Here is a 17795-nt window from a genome sequence, read left to right on the forward strand (position 1 = left end):
GCAGATTAAAGGATGTCGGATCCGACTGCGCCAGATATTGTCAAAAGCACTACTGTCATGTAATATATATAGTATATACGTATACATACATTTCTCAGAGCAGCCTACATAAACCACTATGCAATACAGCCACACTGAACTTTAAGAGCTGCCAAAAAAACCTCTTGTTCTACTTTCACAAAGAGTATTGCCTTTTCTTTTTACCGACACACCAAACATGCACTGACATCGTAGATGACGCACTGTGAGAAAGAACAAAGAGTTAAGTTAGGCTCCCTTCATCGGAACAAAAAAACACTTCTGTTTACACATTTCTGCAAGTCCACATCATTTAAAACTCCAATACAAAAGAAAATGCACTGTATTTAAGCAAAACACTGTTGGTGCCCTTTTGTCGCTGTGATTGTTAGACAACCGATAATCACAGCATTTGTGTGCACATTTTTGATGTGAAGCTACATCTCTCTTTTCCTTTACTGTCCCTGTGTGAGCTATGCCAAAAACATTTTCTTCTCCTTCAAAATAATACACCGATATAGATATATTAGTTCCCAGGATGGGCTTATCTGTGGAAAAGCAGACGGGCAAACGTTTTCAAAAAGGGAAATGTTATTGAATGCTCATTTATCCTGTTTTGCTGACACTTCCTCCGAGTCACGCGCATCACGTCAGACTTAGTCTGCAGGGCTGGATCTTGAGTGCATTTTGTCTTTTTTAAGATGAAACACGGTGAATGAAAGCCTATTTCTTTATTCTTGGGGTGAAGGGAAGGAAAAAAAGTCTGATTGCATTTGTGATGATGTGCAGGAATGGAAAGGGCTACCTTGCCAAATCTTTCTCGAGAGGATGATAAAAGACAACAACTCGCTGGGTTTCAAACATTTTTTTCCACCGTCAATTTATGGGGCTAAAATACATCTGCTGTTGCAGAGTAAAAAAAAAAAAAAAAAAAAAAGTTGTGACATATGGCTGTTTATGTAACAGTGCCAAAATAATCCAGAGTGAAATCTCATTAAAAGTTAGAATGCAACCAAGTGTGCATATATAAGAAGTATATTTTAAGAAAGTCATTAAGGAATATGCACCCGAATATGATGTGTTTTGGTGCCACCACCCATTTTCTTTATGGAACGTAAAGAATTTTGCGTAATTAGAATTTTAACTACATAAACAGTCAATAACTTCCAGGCAATATTGTATATATTGAGTTTGATGTGACAAAAATTACCAATACTTATTATCCGAACCAAGTGCATTGGCACTGGTGTGTAAACGAAAACCTTGAATTTCTTTCTCGTATTTTTTTTTTAAAAACAAAATGAGTTGAACCCCCGTAGGAGAAATGTTTACTTTGGCATGAAATTAGAGATGTTTTCCATTAACTCCACACAAAGGAACATCATTAACCATCTCATTGACTTCTCCCTATAGATTTATATTTGCTCTCTTCCTCTAATTGTCTACGCATTTGTGATGAAATTCAAATACTTTCAGTCCAAAGGCCACTCCTGAATGACATTTAACATACTTAATAACCTTAAAAATGAAAAATATCACTGGGATAAAAAGGTGAAGTGAACTTTCAGTCACTCGCTGCCTTACTCAAATGATGTACAGAAAAAGTTCTACCGTGTCCATTATTGTAAACTTGTCAGAATGAACCCCAGTTATAAATCATCTACGTAATTATCAATTGATTGAAGCAGCTAACTGTGAAAACCACATGGAAGTATAATACATCAATTTTAATGACATTTCTTAATCAGAACGCTGAGCAATCAGCAGAGACCAATTAAGGCCTGAGAGATAGAGACCCGCCATTAATAATCACACTTGGCTGCCATCACATTGGCTCCATTCTCAAAAGGGTGTTTGAGCAGTTTTGAAGTGGACTATTCATTTCAGGGTAAAGGTATTGCCGCAAGACTCGAGAGCTGCAGCAGGAACAGGAAAGCAAAGTAAAAAGAGTACGGCAAAAAACTGCAAATGCCGAGCAGCTTCATGTTATGGCCACGCCATCAAATGACTGGTGTGACTACAGTTAAAAGAATTCTCTCATAAAAATCAAAGGGCTTCTTTTCCAAGTGGCAATGAATTCTTGTCCACAGAGGAGGGAATGGATAGGCCTATCTTGCAAACGCTGAGAAAAAGAAAATGTCTACCCTTCAAAGCTATAAAACCACACCGGGGCCACGGGCACAGAGCAATGACAGATATCTTTACAATGCCACCTTCAGCTGCAGCCTTATTAACGTTATGGTCAGTTTTATTGCGGACAAAGTCTGTTCATCTTTGAATGCAAAAACAGCCAAGCTGCAACGCATAAAATGTACCCGGGGCACAGAGACCAAGCAGCAACATTGCCCTTTATGTCTTTCCAAGCAGGAGTTTTCTTCTCTCTGATTTTCACTTTGCATTTGCTTGGCTGCTGATATGAGTGGCAATTGCCTGACTTTTAAGTCTACTCCAATGAACTGTGTTCATGTAAAGAGAGGTTAAACAGCCAGGGTTGCATCTGAGCGAAGGCAGTTGTATAACCAAAGTCATTGTCATTGGCGTTTCCTTTTTAAGCTTTATGCACTAAAATCCTTCTCACGCACAAAGTCTTGAATGATCGGGGCCCATCATATCATAAAGATGTCACCACTACCATATTATCCTAATAACAAACTTCCCTCTCAGACTGGAGGCTCAGTCCTGATTTCTAAAGCATTTAAAAGTAAAATGGGAGGCAGACCCTTCAGCTATCAGGCCCCTGTCCTGTGGAACAAGCTCCCAGTTTGGTTTTGGGAGACAGACACCCTGTCCAGTTTTAACTCAAAACTTTTCTTTTCGATAAAGCTTATAGTTAGGGCTTGATTAGGTGACCTGAACTTTCCCTTAGTTATGGTGCTGTAGGCTCCAACTGCTACAGCAGCGGTCCCCAACCTTTTTTGCGTCACAGACCGGTTTATGTCCGACAATATTTTCACAGACCGGCCTTTAAGGTGTCCCGGATAAATACAACAAAATAAAACCAGTACCGGTACCAAAAAAGAAGATTTATTCATAACACGCGGGAAAAGACCCAAGGAAACCAAGTTAACGATAAAACGATTTAAAAAACGGATAAAAACGCAGAAAAACACAAATTTCACCTCTGTGCTACACGACTTCAAGTGAGGCACTGAGCACTTCTGTTCACTCCCCGTGTGTTTATATGCCACCAACATATCATTACATTTTGGTCTTCTCTCGTCCTTACTGTGGATTTAGACTTATGCAGTGAATCTTTGCAGAGTGTGCGACATAACCTACGTAAGTGGTTGAAATCGTTGCCAGCACTCATACTTTTGTGTAGCGTTTTATGTATTAATTACATTGTGGTTGTGTTTTTATGTGCGGTGCCAGACACGATACAAACAAATAAAATGCTGGTACATTTTTCCCATCTTGCGCCCCTGCTCTTTGTTGTGGTCATTTTCTTTTTCTTTTCCTTTTTTTTGGGGGGGAGGCAAACATATTTGTCCCTTAAGATTTTCCACTTCTTTGTAAATTCCCTCACGTCCATTCTGACGGTTTCAGCGATCTCCCTCCAGGAATTCGCTGCCATCTGAGTCCTTATATTGGAGCAATGATTATCATTCCTTATTGAGGCAATGACTGTTATTCTCTCACTGATAAATTAAAAAGCCGTGGTGAAAAAGTAGCCGGAACACACAGGAGTCATCAACAGTGCTGAACAGGCCAGTTACAAGAGTTGTGGGCTGCATTAACAAGACGTGTAGATATGATTTCTAGGGACGTTCATGTCATGTTACGGCATAAGGTTTCAGAGGGGTTTGCGGTTACAATGTACCTATGATGTAGATTTAAAACAAAGTACAAAGTATATAAAGTATACCCTACGAGTCTGCGTCTCTCTTTTCTCTTTCTCCTTGACTCTCAACCGGTCATGGCGGATAGCCACCAATCCCTGAGCCTGGTACTAACAGTGGTTTTCTTCCTATTATAAGGGAGTTTTTCCTTCCCACTGTTGCCAAGTGCTTGCTCGTTGGTTGTCAGGCTTTTATCCAAATATACTAAATTCATTACCTTATGGCATAAAGTGCTTTGAGGCGACTGTTGTTGTGATTTGGCGTCCTATAAATAAACCGGAACTCAATTGAAAATTGAATAGAATATGAGCTAATGTCAATAGTCCAATTTTGATAATGTGGTGACCCACTTACACAGAGTTTAAATGAATAAAAACAGCCCCCTTTCCTTTTTAATTTGTTGCTGGCTGTCATACGGTAATTACTAAATACAATTAATGACCCTGGTCATTGTGCTGCAGGTATTTATACAGAGAAAATCTACTGCCAACGTGAATTAATCAACAGTGGAGTGCATGCATCGCAGCATTAGGATGCCTGGGATGGTGCCAATATTTTATAAGCTGTTGTGGCCCTTGAAAGAATACATCCGAACTAATGCAAACAGGTTGTAAATAGGACAGTATTACAGATGCACATCACACCACCTGTAAACACGTGATTTATGTACCCTCTTAACTCAAAAAGCCACCTTTTAACTCGCGCAGTTGGAGTATGCAAATCAGACATTGCTGTAAGTCACTGTTATGTATACTACAATTAATTGTGAACGATTTACATATTTAGTCCTCACTGCAGATAAATGATTCAGAGGCTTCCCCTCAAACAGATCCCTTCAAAATAAATGCATGGTGAAGGATGAAGTAGGAGTGGCATCCCCAGATTCAGGTAAGAAGATTACTGGGTAAACCCTGCTTTTAGTATATTTTCTTGTTAATACCAAGACAAATGGCAATTTAAACAAAGAAAAGAAAAAATCCACCCTGCGGCACAGGCACACAGCACATAGACTATACACTGCAGTTACATTGTGGCACCACTGAAATGACAGTGGCAAAGCTCAAATAGTTTTATTGTAAATTCCCATGGTTCTGAGACAAAAAGCAAGTGAAATGGGTTCAAGTGACTTCAGTGACCGGTGAAATTTGTTTTCCTCTTGAAGTAATTTGAAGTCTGGTTTGCCTCAAGCAGACAGAGTTAGTTTGAGTCTGACATTCCACCTCAAAACCTCTTCCAACAGGCCTCTCTTTAAGCTTGGCTTCTCCTCAAGGCAGATTCAATTATTCAATTTCAAATAAATGATTACATAATGTGTCCGTGTCCTTTTAAGGCCCGGTGCACTTCCCAAACAATGTCTGCTTTAGTCTCCTTTTTTTAACAACTTGGACATAGCTTGAATAGGTTTTGTATTACATTATAGATGATGTTTATTCCAAAGCAGAGATAAGATAGTGAAGTGCACCTTATTAAAATGAGTAAGGTTTATAAAAGGGATGCCTGGGGAGCTGTGGCCGTCAGCTGCGGTGCAGAAATATTCCTGTAGACAGGCTTAATGGGGGCCTGCATAAACAGGAGGAAAAATAGCAGTGGTTCTGTTGGTTGTGATGGTCTACAAGATATATATAAAAAAAAAAAAAAAGATTTTCCATGTCCACCTCTTTCACAGCCCGCTCCCTCCCTTGCTGGTGCAAACCTACGGCATCATCGCATGGGGCTAACAGGCTTAACCTGCCCCCTGCGGAGCCACTCACCACACAGCAGCCTCCCAGAGTGCAGCGGCCCTGAGATGTAGCCTCACAGGCTTGAGTCCAAACCAAATCCTCACCCCGTGTCCCTAAACATGTCAAATGAATTTAAACACTCTATGTGGGTATTAGCATTAATGGAATGGTCTTCAGTTTTCCTAACAATGCTTTCTTTTCTTTCTTTTTTTTTTGGCAGGAGGACCAAATACTTTCAATGCCACATTGAACAAATGCAATCCGAGCTAAAGTTACTGGTAAATTTAGAATTTAAGTGCAGCCCTTGGCCCTGGTGTTATGGCCTAATGGCTCACAGCCTTTTGTGTAGGGTGGTTCAGATTCCTGGAAAGCATAGCTGTTTGACAACAAACACACTCATGCCACGTACTACATATTACAGCCACAGCAACACTATGACAACTTAACACTTTTAAAGTCAGCAGATTAAAGACCTAAAATCATTACACTAACAGAAATCTTACTGTTAGGTGTTAATATTGAAAAATGTGAAAAAAAAAAATACAAATAAAACTGAAATATAAATGTATATTAAAGAACCTATTCAGTTAAACAGTACCAAAATTCCTAACTTTCATAATCAACAACATAAATACAACAACAGAAACTAAGCTTTGAAAGTGATCTATTAAATCAAATCTCCATGGATGCAGGAGGTTCAGAGCTTAGTGCATTTTGAGACCATTTGAGTCTCTGAAAAGGGAAACTGCAGGCTTTTTAGAAATATGATACCAGCATCACTAGCCCTTCAGCGACTGTGTTCAAGAGGGCAGCTGAAGAGACTGCTTTTCATAGTTCACTGATCTCTAAAGAGCTTGGGAAGCACGGCATTTGCTCATGGCCTTATGCCCCGTGTGTTAGCAAGTATTTTATGCTTTGTAATGGCCAGTTATGCTAAATATTCAGCGGCATATTCAAACAAAGACATCACTGTCCCAGAAAACCAATAAGGAAAGTTTAAAGGCTCCCTTAAAAGCTGCGGGAGAATAATTCAGTACTATCGGCAAAGAAAAAACTTAATGTGGTAAGTATCTGATCCATCTTCATCTTTGTCCTTGAAAGGCATCTCCCCTGTCAGTATTTAGAATAGGATTTTAGTTTTCACTGAGATGGTATTCAGATTTACAGCAAATTCAGATTTACAGCAAAAATGTTTTTAAAATATGCGTTAAAAAGATGTTACGTTTTTTTTAATAACAAGTGTTACTTTTAAAACAACTAATGGAAAAAACCAAAAAACCTCACTATGCTTTGTGTTGGAAGGAAAACAAGGCCTTTTGGTCATCCTGTCACTGAAAACGCCTTTATCGTGTTGATATCAAAGCAGGACACGGTAAACCAAATCAAGACAGATCAAGCATTCTCTCCACGCTTGCTATCAAGCTTGAATACACTAACAAACATGGCCAACACAAGCTGAAACCCATCTTGATCAATGAGAGACTTAATATTTGTTAAAGCACTGAGTCAAAGCAAGCTTGCGTATGAGCCACAGAGTCATTAGCATACAGTGCTATAGCTTGGATACGGCTGTTATCACGAACTGGGTGTAAATGATCTAAGGCTCTGCTCATACATGGCCTTAACATTGGTCTTGGGTGGTACAACTACAGGCGGACTGCTCCTGAAGGGACTCGGTTAATGCCCCATTGCTCAGACCACATTTGGAGGTGGTCTAGATGGGGATACCTCCCCATTCTTTAAACAGTCTTTAGACAAACGTGTCCTTGGACACATTAAAAGATGGCCTGCTCTAACTAACCTGCTCCTTTTCCAGCAACAAACAGCAAAACAGTTGGTGGAGTACACGCGGCAGACTCTTTCCTGCAAAAAAGCATTTCTGGATCCATCGAACAATTTTTAACCAGAACCAAATGCAAATCATCAAAAATATATTATTCTTCAATATTTTTTAAACCAAGCATTCTAAACTTAATCACACAACTAACAAAACTACATATGTTTCTGTCAAATGAGGCGAGAGATTCATTGTCTTAATTATATGCAGACTGACCGTGTTAATGCAGCCAGTCAACCTCGAAAGCCCAATTCCACAATTCGCAATAGCCTGTCAGAGTGGGTCTAGATTTGCTTGACATAATAATGGGTAACAGGTCCGGTACCAAACTGAGCTATGTAGGCAGGACTTTAATATTTAATATAATAATATAATAATATAATAATGCAGGACTCTTATTATTTTTATAAATGTGGAAGTAAAATCTGTTATAAAGTCGTCACCCCAGATGTTTGTGATGAAGCATGCCAGGTATGATGAGGACTAAATTCTTGCTCCGTGCTGCTTTTAACTGCAGCTCCCGTTGTTTCAGCATGACTGCTTGAAAAGAAAAACTGAAAACTTGCTAAGCAAACTGACCTTGAGGTCAAGTTCAACCTGTACAGAGATTCCATGCTTGCAATTTGCTAGCAGCACAACAACCAGAAAAATTGACCTAAGAAAAGGGAAATAAATGCACTAAGAGTACAAAAAGCTACCAGAGTACCATCTAAGTGGCTATGGCAATTTAATACAGTGCTTCCTGAGTGAATTGAAATAACGGTTCAATTAACACAAAAACAGAAGCAAAAAAAGGAGCAATATTATGAAAACTGCTGGGTACACCGTGTTCAAAGGAGCCAACATTATTCACCACTAGCATCAAAGGGTTAGCACGAAATGTATACATAATGTACTGCAAGCTTTCTTGCTGAAGGAAGTCTTTACAGTAAATACAGTAAGCAGTAGCATGCAATAGATTTATGTTTATATTGACAGAGGAGAGACATTAATATTGTTTTCTAACTTACGACAAGAAAAGAAACCACTAAGAATATTTCCTGTAATAAATGATTTCTTTAACGAACAAAACCCATAATTATTTTTTTTATTATTATTTAAAAAAATAATATCACATTTCAGAAACATAAAAAATATATATTTATGAAATGCAGAGTGCATCAAAAAGAATAATTCAATTTCAAAGTGCTTTAGGTCAAGCCATTCACCAGTAACAATCGAAGCACATACCGTTAGAAAGAACGGATTCGTGACTTTCATGTGGTTGCTGGAAGGTGGCATAACAGCAGTGGCTACAGTGACCACAGACAAGTTTGACTATTGTATGGACATATGCAAGTGTCCGGAGAGGTATGCCTTGAGCAACAGTTAAGTTTTGTATGTAAAAGTTTATATTCAGCCATGTACTTTAAATTTTACTGCAATTTTCCTTTCCTTTAAAAAAAAAACAACAAAAAACAGTCTTTTGAAATTGGAACTAATTTTTTTTAATACCCTGTCTGTGTGTGCTTAAAAAAATAAACAATATATAATCAAAATTTTATAAATCATTTAATAACGACAGTTGTGTCACATTAATTCAGTAAAATATTTGTTAATAAGAAAATAAATAGATTTTAAAGCTGCAGATATTATTGCTAAATTCAACTCACTGTCACCTGATTGTGTAACAGGCTACAAGAATCTGATTTCACATTTCAAAATCTCACATTTCAGATCTCAGTGTGTGGATACTGTTGTTTGAATATACTGGTGTTTCTAAAGGGGTGCACGTGTAACCCCCCCCCCCCAAAAAAAAAAAAATTAAAAATTAAAAATAAATAAAAAATTACTCACATACTCAAAGCAGCCTCTATGAACACGCAGAGAGAGCACAGTATAAATCTGCTAGAGCAATGTGATTACAGAAGAAAGGATACCCTCTTTAACCTTGGAGAAAATAGAGTTCATTGTGTGCCAAAGAGACAAAAACATGCACAACTGCTTTTCATTCTCATTTTGATTGGGGGCGGGCTGGTCCAGATTGGCTTTCTAATATCCACTGCTCCAACAGAATCAGCGTAATTGCCGACTACATTCACACTTTAATATTTTGCTTTGGTGAGCAGGCTGCAGATAAACAGAGGCATTACATGTACATTAGTTTAAAAAAAAAACGAAAAAGAAAAAAGGAGACACTGGAAATTACTTCGTCTTATCCAAACTGCTGCCGAATAGCTATATTTATCTGACTGCTGTTACATGAAAATCACTCAGAGCTTGGCTTTCTGCGGTCATATTTATTGGCAAGTTTGGCACAGCTTCTGCTTCCTCGACTCCTTGAAATACACGGTTGATCACCGGAGGCAAAACCAAGTGCATCACAACTTCATCCAAGTACAAGAAAACACTGTACAGCATTTCATCCTTTCTACCTCCTTAGCCTGCATTTAGATCACACATTCCACACCGGTCAAATTATACATGCTTTATCCCGTGTTCTCCTTCTTGGAAAACGTGGTGGAAAAAAAATTATAATAAATGGCCTTGAGCTGCAGTTTTGGAATTTGCTGACCATAACAACAGGAGTCGTTTTTCGCTTTGCCTTTGCTAATAGGATAAATGCCTCTGGGTAATTTCTAAATGAATTCCTCCGGCCAAAGCGGTTCCCTAGACCAACCTAAATCACATTTGATATAGAAGGATTATCCCTGATTGAGTTTATTGCAAAGAAGCTTGTGACAAACTGAAGAGACGACAATACTTCCACAGAGGTAAGGCTTGCCTGACAATAAGGCTCTGTAGCTTAACACACGCTACAGAGTGTGTTAACACCTCTCCATATAATGCTGCTGTGTGATCATCCACCTGCGGTGACTGGTTATCCTAAATGTGCAGAGCGAGAGTTCTCCCTCAAATGCAGCACGTGAGGCGAGAAGACCCCCGCTAAACACAGCAGCTCTCAGGCAAATGCATTGTCTTACCTTATGCAGTCCAGAGCTCCCCGTCTCTTCAGAGAGGACTAGCACTAAAGCCCCTTAATCCCTGCCTTGATTTGTGATAGCCTGCTAGGTTTTCAAATGTCATCAGCAGGGAAATGTGTCCTGCTCCTGCCTCACATGCTCAGCCCATTAATACAATAACAAATGTTGGATGCATCTTCAGAATAGCAACGCACGCGCAGTCATGATGGGTGGCCGTAGGCTACATCTATTTATATACAGTAAGTCAGGCTCGTAAACAGGGATCAGCACCGGGGGGACCATCCAGGAGGATCGACAAGTGTGCTGTTGGATGTGAGAGTTCACAATAAATCATGCTAAATATGGACTACAGGCAAAATGTGATAATTCTGTAATCCATGCTTTCGCCTCTACAGTGCCTTCACACTTGCACAGGACAACAGCTCCTGCCCGGTCAGAAGGTGCATTTGTAAAACAGCATGGACTCGATGATCATCGGGAACTTTCTGCAAAACACAGTGTCCTTCACAGCCAGTGCTCCACTTCACTTCACAGCACTGCACTGTAACAACACATGGGACTTGTCATGAGCAACGCTTAGCTGTTTGAAGGATGAGTCTTGCCTAGCGCAGGCTACAACTTTACACGCATCTGTGGAATATAATAACAGGATTTTATTTATTTATTTATTTTTCCTCAAATCCACTCCAGAGCCACAATAAATCTTTCCGTTACAATCTGTGCAGTAGTGGGATTTGTGCAGCTGTAAATTCAGAAGATGCACAACTGGGGTAAGTGACATTGAAATTTATTTCTTCTGCCCAGTCGTTTGCACATGATTAAAGGCTTCTAGGCAGTTTGTCAGAACATGACCAGTTGATTACACCTGAATTATTTTGGTATATATACCAAAATAATTCAGTAATATGTGTGTATATTTGATAGCGTTGCTATAGTGACCAACTGTAAGTCCTAAATTGTTTGACATTGACGCAGACCACTCCTTCTTTAAATTCCCAAACCTCGATCTGAGTCGTGAAGTTAGTTTTATTCGCCCTCCTCTTAACGGGAGCGCTTGCGCACAACGTGAGCGCCGTACACACCATTTGGTAGGCTATGGTCCTCAGCTAAGGGCTGGCAGTGAAACTGATGATCCCCCTCATTCATTCATGATAGGACGAGTGAACTCCTGCCTTAACACAGAAGCGTGTAAAAAAAAATAGAAGCAAAGGCGAGAGTCAGCGCGGTGTTTCTTCGCACCTCCGCTGACCGAGCGCTTACCTCCACCAGCCGCTCGCTGCTCCTGTCCCCCGGCGTTTGTCCTTGTTTCGCTCCGGCGCTGATTATGTATGAATGCTGTCTTTATCCCGCAAAGACCGCTGTTGCATTTTACAGCAAAAGGAGCAGCACAGTGCAGTGGCAGCGGCTGTGGGCCGGTCTGTAAGTGGCCTGCCTGCGCTCGGCTCTGCACGTCACCAAGTGGAGTGGACAGGACTTGGCAGACGGGCTTTCTGCGCTCTCTGCGCGGCGGCGGATCTGAGATGTAAGCGACTGCTTGGACGGACTGGCACACCGTGTGGCCACTTTACTCCCGATGCTGCTCCTCCCCTTTCACTTTGTTTCTCTCACACAAGCCCTACAGCGCCTCCCACCCGCCACTGTATGCCATCGCACGTACCCGCAGAGAGCTGTGCTTGCACTTCAGCATCAGTGGAGCTGTCCTCGCAGGAGGTTCCTTGGATCATTATCAGCCATGAAGGGAGTTCCAAAGGTTCAATCGTATTCTTCTTCTATTACTTAGACGAGCAAGCAAGAAAACAAACTGTAATAATTGTATTATTCACTAAAAAAAGAAAAGAAAAAAACAGTTTTTGGGTGGTTACAGCTGAAATATTCCCAAACAATCTTCCCAAATAAGTCCAAATTACAGATGAAAGGTGCACTAATGCTGGCTGTTCTTCCTTCCCAAAACCGCTGTAGCTTTCCCCGTCCTACCTGGCGCTTAAATGCTGGTAATTACATTCACTTAGCGTCCCGGTTGTAAATCAGCCCCTGATTAGATGGCTAGAATGAAAATCAACAGGGCCCTCTCCGGCTTGATCCAAATTGCCTAAAATCAATGTCCTTTTTGCTTCCCTAACCACTTTTCCATGAGCACAATCAGCAATGTGACGCGATCAAGCAAAGGTGGGAAGAAATAATTACAGAAAGTCAAGAAAAGACAGCCACGGCCTCTCACTGAGGACATTTTGATGCACCGCGGCAGGAAAAACACAGGTGTGGACGATAAATTAATTCCTATTCGGCAGATTTATTTGTTTTGATAGTTCAGTTTTATCTCGGCTCCTTCTGGGGACCGGCTACTTGTGGGGCAATTAACTCAGACAGAAACCTTCTTATCCACTGAGAACCTTTTAATTCTGGCCATATCTTTACAGCCTTCTAAAACTTTCAATTTGTCGCCCAACGTGATTATTTGTTCTTACCTGATGGATTATCTCCCTGTTAGTGGCACATGGCGCAGAATCCATTACAGTCTTTTTGGCTCGCTGTCATCAAGCTCCCCTTTCCTGCCTCGACTGCACTGTACAAATGCTTTCACTTACTTTGCTTGATTAGTTCTCCTCTCAAGACCACGTGGGCGTGTACGGTCTCTTTAGATTGACAACTCTATCATTTTCATATCAAGGCAGTTCAGTGTGATGTTTGGTGACATCGTTTTTTGTGATGTAACTCATCTTCAGCTAGAGCAGGGGTCTAATCAGCCCCAAGTGAAAACACCTGCACCCTTTACAGGACCTAAAAGTATCTTATAAAGAGTATCTATGCAGGAGAGTTAACATGCTGGAGCAGGAAAACCCAGATATGGAAAGGAAACATGGCTGAATTTAGTTGCTTTGTTTTCAGGGTCAGCGCCACTGAATCTTCCTACCACTAACCGCTGTTACAGGCTCTTATACGCTGGAATAATGTCCCTTAAAATAAGAATTATGGCTGTTTATGGTTATAATACAGCACAACAAATGTTTTCCTTTATGATTTTGTATCATAATCTTGTAATTATTTGTTATATATTACCAGTTTTGGATGTTTTGTAGCAAAAGAAATACAACAAAAAAGAAGCTGAAAAGCATTAAAATATAGGGTTTTTTCAAGTGTTTATCAGCTATATGAATCAAAAGTGAGTGTTATATATAGCAGTTGGAAAGCATATCCATAGTATTTACAAACTACTTATCATAGTGTTTGATATTTAATCAGTAATAATGCATCATTCTTTACTGTAACCCCCTACTGGAGCACAGTGATCACTCTTACTTAATGATTAAGTTTGTTGACATCATCTTATTCCCAGCATAGCTCAACCCAATTTCTACCTTAGGTCTAATCAGCCTGAGTAATTAAAACACTTGCACGGGTGTGCAAACCTATTCACTAAATATTTATTAAAATGAAGTGGGGCAAAAAAGGGCAATATTTCACTCCGAGTTGTTGTGAGTTGCCTTCCACCACTCCAAAAACTGACAAGAGAACAGACTTGCATGTAGTGTGTAAAATCCTACGGCGTTACCCTAAAAAAAACTAACACAATTTTTTTACTTTCGGCAGAGCACAAATATCATGATCACTTGAATACAATTTAAGCGTATGCACTCCTCAAAATGCCTGGGTGAAATACTCGAGTGCTCTACACTCCAGAGACATCCTGCGTTGCATCAAAATGTCACACTTGGCAGAATAGATAGTGGGCCTTATCAGGGGTCAAATTCTATTTTGCAGTAATTTCAGAAGTCTTTCAGCTGTGCCTTTCAGCTATGGCAGCGAGTGAGACGGTGTGCAATGGTGTGTGCTAATTTGTTGTGGAGCCCAGTGAGCCAAACCGGAGCCTGCAGGTTGTACTTTGAATTAATCAGAACTTCTTACATTGTGCAAATAAAGCTTCCTATCTGAGATCTTTGTTTTTTTGGGGTGGAACGAGTCTCCCAGAGGGGAAAAACGGGTACGATGTACAATGATGGAGCAAGCTCTTAGCGACTGTTTAATGGTGATGGGCTAACATGACTCAGAGTTCAGCAAGGGAGAAAGATGGGGGTGGAAGGAGTGTGCTGTGCATCTCTGAATTTAATGCCAGCTTTGACAAAGTTGCAGTCCAAGATCTGTAAGAAGTAGGAACAATGGGTGTTGTTGCCTGATAATTAACAAAATTGTAGCGTATCTGTGTCTGCACTAACGGCACCAGTATAACCTAATGGTGTTTTGTGGTTTGAGAGGTTTTGTTCTTATGGAAATAAAATGGGGTCGTGAGTACTTTGGCTGTGTATCACTACATCTGAATGTGTGAAGGCGTTTTGGGTGAATACGCTGGAGGTGGGCGATACATTCAAAGTGCGAATCTGTACAAACGTTTATGTCCAAATTAATTTAAATGTTAAAACGTGTGAAAAAACATATCTGAAAAAATAGATTTCATTTTTTCATTTGTATGGAGCAATTATTATGGATAGGGGAACGATTAAAAAGTATATATTGCACAAGCTAACGTAGGAATGCACAAAGTGACTTTGCATAAAGGTTTGCAGTTGTGTGTTTGTGGGCAGAAGTCAACTGTATGTGGCAACTGCAGGTCTACAGGTAGGCGTTACAGTGCAAATAAAACCTACGACTTTTGATTCTTCCTCTTGTATAAGCCAATGCTTCTGCTAATATATAATTTCAAAATTCAGCAACAGAGCCAAGGGGTGCAAGCTTTCTTTGCTGTAAATCCACAGTTGCAAGCACATAACAAAGTTGCCTGTCTGAAAGAAGAAAAATATGTTCATAAAGCGAGTGAAAACAAGCTAACACAAACAGGAAAAAAAATGTTACACGAGTTCATTATAAGAAAGTGTCATATTGTTACAAGTCTAGCTGCTCGCATTCATTCAGTTCGACATAGCCGTCATACTTCAAGGTGAAATCAACTCCATTAGCGAAATAAAGGTAACAATCTCGCGCCGTAGTTCTCCTCGCAGTAAGTTAAGTACAAGTTCTAAATCACATTCCACCACCGCGAATACCAACCGTGTTTTTTCTTCTTTTCTCACAATAACCTCTGTTACATATGTCTGCAGCTGTCTTCTTCAAGGACTCTCCCACCAGACCAGCATGTTCACATGCTTTATATGCCTAAAAATAAATAAAGCTAAAGCAGCTTAAGATTCTGGTTAGGACACTTTGTGCTTTTCACCTGATCTGGTCCAATGATTGGCCCAATTGTCCAGCCTCAGGCTAGATTTTCTTATGCCGGAAAACAGAACCCAGAATAGGTACAGCGGTGTACCACTTGAATTATAATATGCTGGAAGGTCATTATGGATTTTTTTTCTCTGTGTGTGTGTGTTCAGTGACATTAAAAACATTTTTGCATGCATTCAGTGATTTTTTTTACAAGTCTAGCATGTATTTTGAATAAAAAAAAACAGCAGTAATTGTAGGTATAAAACATGTTTAAATAAAGAAACGTTTTTATCGTTTTCTTTTGTGTAGTCATGTTGTTGCCTTTCACAGGTTAGTTTCCATTTACTTAGCTGGAGTGTCAGGGCTCTGCAGGGCACTGTGTTACTCATGCCTTACTGTACCCACTACATGCATAAATCTGGAACCTGTAAACAACAGTAATTGGGCTCAGGGGGAAGTGGACAAAAAAATAAGCAAATTGCTTCCATGAGTTTACATATCATTTCATCTTGTTTGTAGATTTATTTTCGGTACAATGCAGGTGAAAGGAATGGAAAGCGAATAGAAATTCAGCAAAGACATGCCCTCCAAACAACTTTTGTTTCTAGTCAGAGATTGAAGGGAAAAAAACTTTATGGGAGTTAGTCCACTGTTGACCGATGCTTTCATTCACTTCCGCAGTTTATCGATCAGCTTCTAAATCTATTATTTACTTTAGGTTATATATCAGCGTATAGTCTTTGCACTTCAGCCCCAGTGCCACTATTTATTTCTTTTTATGGTCAGTGTATATATTCTTGTCAAAAACTGTGCAGTATTTGATGATGGCTGGCACTGAACCCTGTGTCACGTCCACATAATGTCAATGTCAGTCTATGAATGCCCCAACAAAACAAGTTAGTTTGCAAATGTGCTGTTTTTAACAGCTGGGGAAAAAAGATTCTTAATAAATGTCTGACTTTCTTTGGAGAAACTTGCTGTGAAGAAAGTTCAATGGAAAAAAAGGAAAATATTTTTCATACCTCCTACCGCTCAGTATATTCGCACTACAAAAATGTACACACCCTGCCTATAAGCACTATTCTCAATAACCATCCAACTAGAAAATATAACAAAGCCTTGTGAGATTTGTGTGTGTGTGCAGATGTGACTGATACGCTTCGCTAAAAATGTTAGCGAAATGTAATCAAATTCAGTGGGTGAAACTGTGGCTTGTGTGTGTATTTTTAATAACTTTTACTCTTTTTTAACAATAAACAATGTACTCTACATTCATTTAACTTGACTTCAATTAAAGCTCTCTCAACGTGGAGAAACTCACTTAACATGTTTGTTTTAACAAGTTTTTAAAAAAGTACAAAGTTGTGTTTCGTCTTCAGCAGCCATGACAGATTTGAAAATAATGTGGGCTCCACCCTGGTGAGGGAGACTCATGTTGGCAATATTGTTTTAAGCAGAATTACAGAATAGGGCAGAGTCTGCACGTTTATCCTATTAGAAGGAAATGAAGCAGACAGTCTGTCTGTGTTTATCTATTATGAAATCCATATCTGGCTGGAAATGAAACAGTCAAGGTTCAGTCTCCGAAAAAAATTTTCTTCAAATGAAACTTGGGCCATCAAGGAATTTACAAATGGTTAATTGGCTGCTGTGGCTCTCAGCATAGCTATCTATAAAAACTGAACTCATGCTCGCATGCTGAACTCAATATGCTTTAGAGCGTTTTCAAATAGGAATGCACATTATCAAGCTGAGCAAAATATAGATTAGAGAGGGCATTCTCTCCTGTGACAAGTCATTACAGGAGCAATGCCAAGTTTTCAGAAATGCAAATGCTGTTAATGGAGGGCCTTTGGGTGAAAGCACTTGGCTTGTGTTAAATTATAATGACATTTATGCTGCTCACCCTTTGAGAGTATCAAAGGATTTCTTCTCTTGTCTTTGTATAAAACAGATTTTTTGATGTCGAACATTTCTCCCATCTGTTAGGGTGTTGCTTATTGCCAGTGAACACAGGAGTTAGTAGATGGTTGAATGGCTGGCATTCTTGCAGTGATGTTCAAGTGGCTTTTTATCTGGATGTAATGTGAATGAAATTGCCATTTCTGTGACAATAAACCCAGCAAATTGCTCACGATGTCCCTTAATGCCGGCGGGTTTTAGCAGTTTTAGGTGTAACTTGAGAGCAACTTCAAATTGACACATTCCTCCTCCGCCATGG

At 39.7% G+C, this 17795-nt stretch overlaps 1 protein-coding gene across 5 annotated transcripts in view; it reads right to left on the reverse strand.

Moving 5' to 3' along the window:
- Positions 1 to 11943, reverse strand: part of klhl29 (kelch-like family member 29) — a 254720-nt gene extending 242777 nt beyond the window's left edge. For 4 of the 5 annotated variants that reach the window (XM_084953380.1, XM_084953381.1, XM_084953377.1 and 1 more), the window contains exon 1: positions 11639 to 11943. The gene's annotated coding sequence lies outside the window, so the exon portion shown is untranslated. Of the gene's footprint in view, positions 1 to 10378; positions 11579 to 11638 lie in introns of those variants that run through there. The other variant, XM_084953379.1, reaches the window with a different exon arrangement.
- Positions 11944 to 17795: the final 5852 nt, after the last annotated feature.

This window comes from Perissodus microlepis, chromosome 15, assembly GCF_051167445.1.
Source record: "Perissodus microlepis isolate ML-2025 ecotype Zambia chromosome 15, ASM5116744v1, whole genome shotgun sequence".
In the NCBI taxonomy this organism is placed as follows: domain Eukaryota; kingdom Metazoa; phylum Chordata; class Actinopteri; order Cichliformes; family Cichlidae; genus Perissodus; species Perissodus microlepis.